Source organism: Haliotis cracherodii, unplaced genomic scaffold (genome assembly GCF_022045235.1).
Source record: "Haliotis cracherodii isolate W230 unplaced genomic scaffold, xgHalCrac1.p SCAF_20, whole genome shotgun sequence".
In the NCBI taxonomy this organism is placed as follows: Eukaryota; Metazoa; Mollusca; class Gastropoda; order Lepetellida; family Haliotidae; genus Haliotis; species Haliotis cracherodii.
In genome coordinates, this window is record NW_027266276.1 from 18,400,325 (window position 1) to 18,409,638 (window position 9,314).

The 9,314-nt window shown below is 39.0% G+C and overlaps 1 pseudogene; it reads right to left on the reverse strand.

Moving 5' to 3' along the window:
* Nucleotides 1-724: 724 nt before the first annotated feature.
* On the reverse strand, nt 725-3,529 carry LOC139470056 (uncharacterized; annotated as a pseudogene).
* Nucleotides 3,530-9,314: the final 5,785 nt, after the last annotated feature.

Sequence of the window (9,314 nt, forward strand, 5' to 3'; positions counted from 1 at the left end):
CATGCTGCATTCATGTAGTACTGTCCTGTATCGTACTTGCTGTATTCGTGTAGTAGCCAACTGTGCTGTATCGTACTTAGCGACTACAGTCTCATGGGCTGGTGATAACAACGAAATTAAGGAAAATATACAGTTTCTCTTTGCTAATCACGAGTATTTAAGCTGGGAATAAAATATCCTCCTAAAATGGTCCTCCCTTGAGCTATGTGGGTTGTGAATTTAAATCTAAATTTAAATGCCATTACTGAGAAGAGGCACTGAACATACGAAGATTACCAGAGACACAGGGAAATATATTTATTTCGTCGTCAACGAACTAATCGTACTGATCAGGTTCCAACTTTTATTTATTTATTTATTTAATTAATTTTGATCGATTTATTTTATTTTATTTTTTTATTTTTTGGGGGGTGGGGGTGTCGGCATGACCAATTCAAATGGCATCGCCTTATATATATATATATATATATAGATTTTGGACTTTGTATTGAACGCTGGTAACAAATCAATCACACCATGAACTCGGCCTCGTAGACTGCTCAGCAACACAACCACATAGAGTGTGCACTTGCTCCACTTATATATCTCCATGTTCCTGGTCTGGGGGCCGTTCCACGAAAGCCTCTAAATATCTGTGACGTCCTTAAACCTTGCAATGTGAACAAACAATTTAGACTTGCTTGTACTTTCAGATAATAAACGTCATTGTGTCATAGTTGATTTGTCAATCGCTCCTGTTTTTTTCTCTTTCCAGGTCCAGCCTCTGTCTTTGGATGTCACCGAAGTCCCTCTGTACAGACAGAATTTTTCTCAAGGAGAGATTTTTCTTCTCTCCTCCTGGGCTTGTAAGGACTTTATCTCTCCCAGAATGTCTTCAGAAAATATTCAAACAATTTTCGGTTAAATTAATGATGTTTGGATGTTCATTAATATTATTTGATTAAACATTTATGATCACATGTAATACTGATACTACTACATTATGAACAAATAAATACCATACCTTCATTAGATGTTTTCTTGATCCCTTTAGGTTTTCCTTGAAATAAAATTTGTATTGTTATTAACTAGAATTGATTTTAATGTTAATACTAATTTACTATTTAATAAAGTTGCATAATGTTTAATACATACTGATAGCAAGAGTTATCATTATATCCTCCAGACTGGCTTGGTTCTTTTCTGGAATGTATATCATTTTTTAAGATAATTATAACTGTTAACATCTCACATGGGATACCGGTATTCTGTTTGTTCACATGTATTTACAGCATAAACTTGGATTTTGTGAATAATATAGCACCAAGTATACGAATTTATTCATCATGTCAGTGTAAATTGCAAAGTGTAACATTTGATTGTCTTTATTATTAATATTTTTTCATACCTGTGTTAGTTCCACAATCAGCTTCTCCTGTGCTCGTAGCTGTCAATGGAGTGTAAAACACTTCCTGTGGAGAATCTGATATTTATCAGTTGTGAGTCCATTAAACTATTTGTATTGAAGGTATTGGTTGATTGTGCCTGACCGTTAAGGGTATTGAGTAATTTCATTTATGTTTTTTTTATACATGAGTTCATTTATAATATGACCAGTGAAGATTCCGGGGTAGAATAGGTCTTCAGCAACCCATGCTTGCCGTAAAAGGTGACTATGCTTGTCGTAAAAGGCGACTAACGGGATCGGGTGGTCAGGCTCGCTGACTTGGTTGATGCATGTCATCGATCCCAGTTGCGTGGATCGATGCTCATGATGTCAATCACTGGATTGTCTGGTCTAGACTCGATTATTTACAGACCGCCGTCATATAGCTGGAATATTGCTGAGTGCGGCGTTAAACAACAAACCAACAACAACAAATCATTTATAATATATTTAATATGTAAGGGGAAGTTGCCAATATGCAGGAGGCAAAAAGGAGCAATAGTGTCTACAGATAAATTAAAATGTTATCAACAAGATATTACAACACACACTAAGAAATGTTAAATAAATATGACATAGAAGAGCCACACTTTAACATAAAAGGTTTTGAATTTGGCAAAAGTTATTATATTTACATCTTCAAAACAAAGAAAGCAATGAGTTTGCAGCAATATTTACCAAAGACTAATGCCTGTGTAGCTTCTTAAGCTTCATCAGCTACTGAAGGAATCATGCTAAACACTGTTAAATTAATGGAAAAAAATCATTTTCATTTGTGTTATAATGAACAAATACTGTCAATATTCTATACATTTACCATCACATAAACATATAACTTGATTAAATTACATTCTTTATTGACTTTAATACACATGTACATAAATCACAAGAAGGAAGTGTCATCATTACCAGGTGTTTCCATGCCTCCTGAGATCCCCTCAATAGCACAGGAAGTAATTAGTTTGTAGAATCTTTTTAAAGAAGGAATTGGCTATATATTACTATAATAACAGATTATTTTAAAATGTGTAATACACAATTAGTTTTTCTTGAATTATGTCTATTGTTACCAAAACTCAATATGTTTCAAAACTCAAGACAACATTACTTTATCAGTTACATATTGAAACATTTTGTTTGTAGTCTTCATAATAACATGAATCTACGTTAATTATTTACCCTCTTTTCCGTTGCAGTTAGGTCATCTGGGGGTGGTCCACCACCAGTTCTCCTAGCATTCAGCCTCCTGGCTGACTCTGCCTTCCTGACACTTCCCTTCATATCCGTCCATTTCATTTGTGCTTCCTCATCATTCTGGGTTATGTTACCTGATATTTAATATTATTGTTATTATAATAATGATAAGTAAGGGTGTTTTTTGTGAAACATATTTGAAATTAATTGGTATTTTTATTTGAAAATAAGACTGTACTGTTACTTTATGTGTTCATAAATTATAACACTTCCTGTTATGCCACGAAAACTGGCAAGATTGATGATGTGGTTTTGAGGAAAAATCACTTACCCACTCTCCTGTGAGAGGTTAATAAAATTTTGAGGTGAAGTGGTGGTTAGTAGTCGTTTATGTTATAAAGAGAAAACAAACATGAAAATAATCTGAGCTAATTTAACTATTACTACATTATGTAATCCAGTATATGGCCATCTTAACCACTTCTCTCAAAAAACTTTTCCCCTATTTCCAATTTGTTTCAGTAAATGTCACAAATTTATGACCCTTGAAACACATGACAACTTCTTCTTACGTTTATGAACATTCAGGAAAAAAATATGTAAGTTGAAATAAATGAATGAATGAATATTAACAAAATGTCCCCCTACTTTCATGCGTGAAAATCATATACATCAACTTATAATATTAGCCTCACTTTTAGATCTTATGAGTTTCATTTTAACGTATCATCAGAAAAAAGGCGCTAACTTCGTGTTGATATTGTTCCAGATCTTCTTTGCATTATTTGTCACTGTATTCGTATAGGCGGAATTCTGCGTGTCAAAAGTACTTTCAACACCTGGCACAATGACATCTATGTCAGCCGAGGAGAAGTTTCGTTTTCTTATCTTTAGTGCAGAAGCGCCCATAATATATAGTTCTGTCGTCTGCCGTTTCGAAGGGGAACAACTCTAATATTACAATCTTCCGTGTTTCCACACAAGAGAGTTACAATTTTTTGCCGATGCAGTTTGTTGTCGCTTCAAACCATCACACTCAGGAGCTATTGGTGGAATGTCGATGTGTAACAGACATTTGGCGCTGATATAGAGAATCTCACCCGAGTGTCTTTTGTTATCAGATACATCAACGAGTGTTGATATATTTGATATCAAAAGACACAATTTTTAAGGGTGAGATTCTATTTATCATCCAAATTCATTCTTCCAACTGTCAGTTTGTAGACAGTAATAAGCAGTGTCTTAAGTGTAAAAAGTAGTTTTAACAGTGTGGTCGACTGGGGATTATTGTGGGTAAATGGATATATTTAGGAACTTATGGGTGGGGTAGTTTAAGGGGAGTTGAACTGCTGACGTAGTGCCTATATCTTTGTAGTCCTTTTTGTAGCAGTATCTGTTAAAATACAGTCGGCTCCCGTGTAGATATCGCTTGATCTCACCCAAGTGATATCTCCTCTAGGGTCCAGTTTGGGATGTTAAATGTGATTAGCAATATACAATGGAAGCCAACACTTTACAGAAATTAGCGCTGATGGTATGGAAGCCAGTACTTAAGTTATCATAGATAAGTAATAGGTAATGGACACTGGGCAAACGGGAGGCCGGGGGTAATTAGCACTGATAGGTGAAAGAGTGAGTGGGTGAGTATGGCTTTATGCCGTTTTGAACAATATCACGGCGGGGGACACCAGAAATAGGCTTCACACATTGTAACCATGTAGGGAGTCAAACCCGGGTCTTCGGCGTGACGAGTGAACCCTAAAACCACTAGGCTACCCGACCGCCCCTATAGGTGAAAGAATGGACATAGCAAGCGCAAATTTAAGCCAGCTAGGTAATTATAGAAACCGAGAAAGATCAACAAGAATCAAAGCAATAAGTCCCAAGCACTAGGTAGATATGTTCTCTGGTCACGGTTCATGACTGGCTGGTGTCTCCTGACGTCAATGGCTTCTTGAAGTTTTCCTTGTCGCCTGTTGGTAGACAGGACTTTGGTGGCTTCCCACATGATGTTATGGTTTTGGTTCTTCAAGATGTGTTAGGTAATAGCGGATTTCAGGTCGAGTTTGTTAACAGAGGTCCGATGTTCTTTGAGTCTGGTGTTGAGGGGTCTGAGGGTTTCTCCAATGTACTGGTGACCACAGTTGCAGGGGATCTGGTATATTCATCCTCGGGGGTTGGGACTTGCGCTGCTTGTGCCTCTGCCATTAGCTTGTAGATGGGTCTTGATGGACTTCCCACTAGTGAAGGTGACATCTATGTTGTCTTTGTTCTTATGAGTGACAGGGCCTTGGTAGGGTATGGTGATTCTGATGGGCGAAGGAGATGTTTTGGCCTGGGGTAGGAGTTCTTGAGGGTATTGCGGATTGTATTGGAGACTAGGTGGGCAGGATAGCTGTTGAGGGAGGTGAAGGTTTCCTTGAGATGGTCCAGTACTGGCTTCCATACCATCAGCGCTAATTTCTGTAAAGTGTTGGCTTCCATTGTGTATTGCTAATCACCTATCAGCGCCAATCATCTGTTGGCTTCCCTTGTTAGTTTCTACCCTTTGTTATTTTCCACCTTGTCTCATCTTATTAATTTTGTTGACCTTTCATGTACATATATATGCTCTCTACCTCATGGCATTCATTAACCTGATGAAGGAGTAAGCATATACTCCGAAACGTTGTGTTCCTCATAATTAAGAGGTTGACATCCATATATTCTCCTCCTTATCTGTATCACTTCTAAATACCTTGAATTGCATAGTATTGCTATGCATATTAGGATGTCGTAAATCGTAATCTCACTCTCATCTTAAGAGGGGCTTACGATGCCTTTATGAAACGGTCGTAAAACATGTCGCTAGGACATCCTAAACTAGGTCGTAGCGGTTAGGGTTTCGTTGCGCTAAGAGGCTTTCGTGAATAGGTGAGACTAAATAGGCATACATCGAAAGGTGCCTTTCGTCCCGTACATGTCCAATGCTGCACCATAACCAGATAAGATCTACACTTAACTGTTTATAGATAACAAATATCTGGTTTCAAACCTGCTTACGTCCATCTTTTTTAATTGATCGTTTACAAGATTTGTATTCATTTAGCAGGATCATCAGACAAGGGTGACGAGCCTGTTTTAAGAATCTGCATGTATACTAAAAGAAAGAGCAGTAAGTGATATACGTCCACGGCAAGCCTTTTTTTTAGAAAATGCGAAAAAACACGTGCCGCTGGGGCAGCCGAATTTACACGTGCAGTAGGGGTATATAAATACTACGGACGGCATGTTGGACACTCACACCGACAAAATTAAAAACACTACAGAAATGCCATGACGTAAGCGGGCTCTGGGTATGATACCCATGGGAGCCATCCATGACCACATGGCTGGAACTATTGGTTGCTCCTGTGCTGCTGTAACTAATCTGATGCAACGTTACAGACATAAGACAAGCCAAGAACAGGCAGACCCATGCTAACTACGCCCAATGAAGACCGATACTTGCGTACTTTGCATCTCCGGAATCGATACAAGTGACGTCATCAGTGACGAATGCCTTACTCTACAGACAGTGGTCAGGCCATTGAAGAAATTTAGGCTTACAAACCTTACAGAGGACAGTTATATTGACAGCGCAACATCGTCGTCAGAGATTGAGATGGCCGCGACGTGACTAGCAAAGGGTCATCTGCACTGATGAAAGCCAGGTCTGTATGTTCAGAGTTTATGGAAGTCGGCATGTTTACCGTCGAAGGCAGCATGTTGCATTCAGGAGGTCGTACGGTATGGTGGAGGGAGTGTCAAGGTGAGAGGAGGAATTTGTGGGCAGGAGAGACCACCTTTGGCCGTCGTTAACTGAAATTAACAGTTCAGCCTCAGATGGATGCCATTCTTCGTCCCACTCCTACCTTTTTGTCCACAGCTGCCACGTGGTGTCCTATCTCAGCATGACAACGCTAGACTTCATAAAGCCCGAATCGTACAGAACTTCCTTGCAGCCAACAACGTGAACGTGCTGCCGTGGCCTGCACGCTCCCCATTAGAACACCTCTGGGAGGTAATGGATCGTGGTGATCGACAGCGACGACATCCTTCAGCCAAGCGACAAGAACTTATCCAGGCCCTCCAAGAAGAATGGCGACGTATCTAACGTGACGTCATCAGACGACTGAGTTTTCACGCCCTTGGTGCGACGTGTCACTGAACTTGATTGATTTAAGTTATATGTGTCCTTTGTCCATTACGTTGAAAGCTTGTTTTTACTTCCCAACTGTCTATCAATATCGAATTTATGTTGAATTCGTTGAGATTTTTATCTTTTCAATACATTTTACTTCATGCATTTATCTTTTGTGGTACCTATTTGGGGATTCGAACCCGATACTTTGGCGAGACGAACTATCGTTATAACCACTAGGCTTCCCCAACGCCTTTGTCATCAGTTGAATCCGGCAACCCGAGTTCAAACGATGGCTGGTCAAAAAGTTCTGAGTCTGACTAACTTTCAATTATGGGCCATAACAAAGTGAACTGGCCAATGTAGTACATTGTTTAAGCAGTTCATTGCAAGTGTATTTGGTCTGTTGAGGCCGTTTGTATATTATCGACAGCCAGTTAAACGCGATAGGGGTCCAAATGGACACAGAAATGGAAACGAACGAGTACCGAGCAGTAATTAAGTTTTTGACTTTAGAGAAGGAGATAGAAAACATATACTGTCTGATAGACAGTGCTGAACTTGAGGAAGACACAGGTCTAAGCCATGGATCCATTGAAACTATTATTCATGAATGAACATTTACGGATTCTGATCTTAAGAAAAAAAGAACTCACATTGCCAGAGGAAATAATATGGAGCTAATTGAGGATTTCGTCAAATTCCAAAAGAGATTAGTATCGGTTGACGAAACATGGGTTTACCACTACGATCCCGAGTCAAATGCATGGAATGGCACCATACCACTACCCCAGCACCCAAGAAATTCAAGTCTTCAAGATCAGTGAAGAAAGTTATGGCCTCTGTATTCTGGGATGCAAAGGGTGTGATCCATGTTGATTACTTAGAAAGTCAAATACAATTACCGGTGCCTACTATGCTGATTTGTTTCATCGCTTGAGATATTCTATCAAAGAAACGCGTCGAGGAATGGTGACTGCTGGAGTTCTACCATTTCATGACAATGCCTCTTGTCATACCTCTCGACTTTTAAAGTCTGCTGTGCGACAATGTTGGTTCGAAGAGCTTTCTCACCCTCAATACTCGCCAGACCTGGCACCAAGTGATTTCTACCTGTCTCCTGAACTGACAGAACACGGTACCTTCGTGCATGGAAAGAGCTATGGCCACAGCGATGACCTATAGCCGTGTGTGGGGTTTTCAGGGTGGCTTCAGAAAACTTTTTCCTGACTGGAATTGATAAGCTTCACTATCGATATGAGAAATGCAGTGAGATTATGTTGAAAAATAAAATAAAAAATTGTTGGTTTGTTTGTTAGACTTTTTGACCAGCCCTCGTATTACGAAAAGACAAAGCGTCCTCAAACAACAATGACAAAGGGTGTCTTATGTTAGATGAGGATAGACTTGTTGAACGATAAAACTCCTAGCTGTCACGTAATACAACTCTATAAACAAAGCTGTCGCTATATGGCTGAAATAATGCCGATGAGACGTTTAATTTTAAGTCACACCCACTATAACAAAGCTAAGCTGTTTCTGACAACTATATTGCCCTTCAGTTACTCGTTGGACAAATATTCGTATAATAGCAAAAATACCAACCCATTGGAAAATATATTTGAAACTTAAATAGTTCGAGTTATCTAAAGTTCGACACAGCCGAAAATGATAAATAAATAAGGGACCAAGCTTTTACTTCGGGACAACCATAAGTTCGTCACATCAAAGTTCGACACAGCAGCGTCTAACTGTATTTATTTTGAGTAGGAATGGGCAACTTTGGCCAACCGAAGAATGACGTAAACAAGTTAAACGAGGTAACATTGGCCAACCATGTTTAACGCTGGCCGTCAGCTGGCTTTGCATACCGCTCTTTGCCGCACTGTGATGACGTCGCAAATTCAAAAACGTATACATTGTATCAAAATTGTTACAACGTCCTTATTGCTTCATACAGTGTAACCGAATTGTATAACATTCAACTCGAGTTGACCGTCTTTCCAACAGTATCTAAAGTCAACAAATCCAAACGATCAATGCACTGCCTAGCCATCGATAAAAGTGCTGTTATTGTAAGTTTACTACTTTTCTACATTAATCGTAAAATGGAAGCACCCGAATGTTGCAAGTAAAGTCAAGTGAGCGCCCTTGTCTGGAATGCAAATGTCCAGTAGTTCATATTATTGGAAAGTATATATCCTAGCAGTGAAAGACATATGAAATTCATGTCGAAGTACACATTCACTGCGAATTTTCCGTGATAAATATTTATCGATAAAAAATCTCTTTGATAATGTCAGTGTCTTTGACGTCATAACAGACTGACGTAAGTGGTCGTGATTTGTTCGTTCGCAGACTGAATCAAAGACAATAATGTGTCTCAATACAAATGACAGTTTGAATTATATATCTTGATGAAAGCCTGGCTACGTCCATGTAGGTTTCAGTGTCGATCAGTGCTCTTTTATCAGTGATAAAAACGACTTCGGCGTAATTGACTGACATTTTCAAAGGCCGAAATGTAAAAGA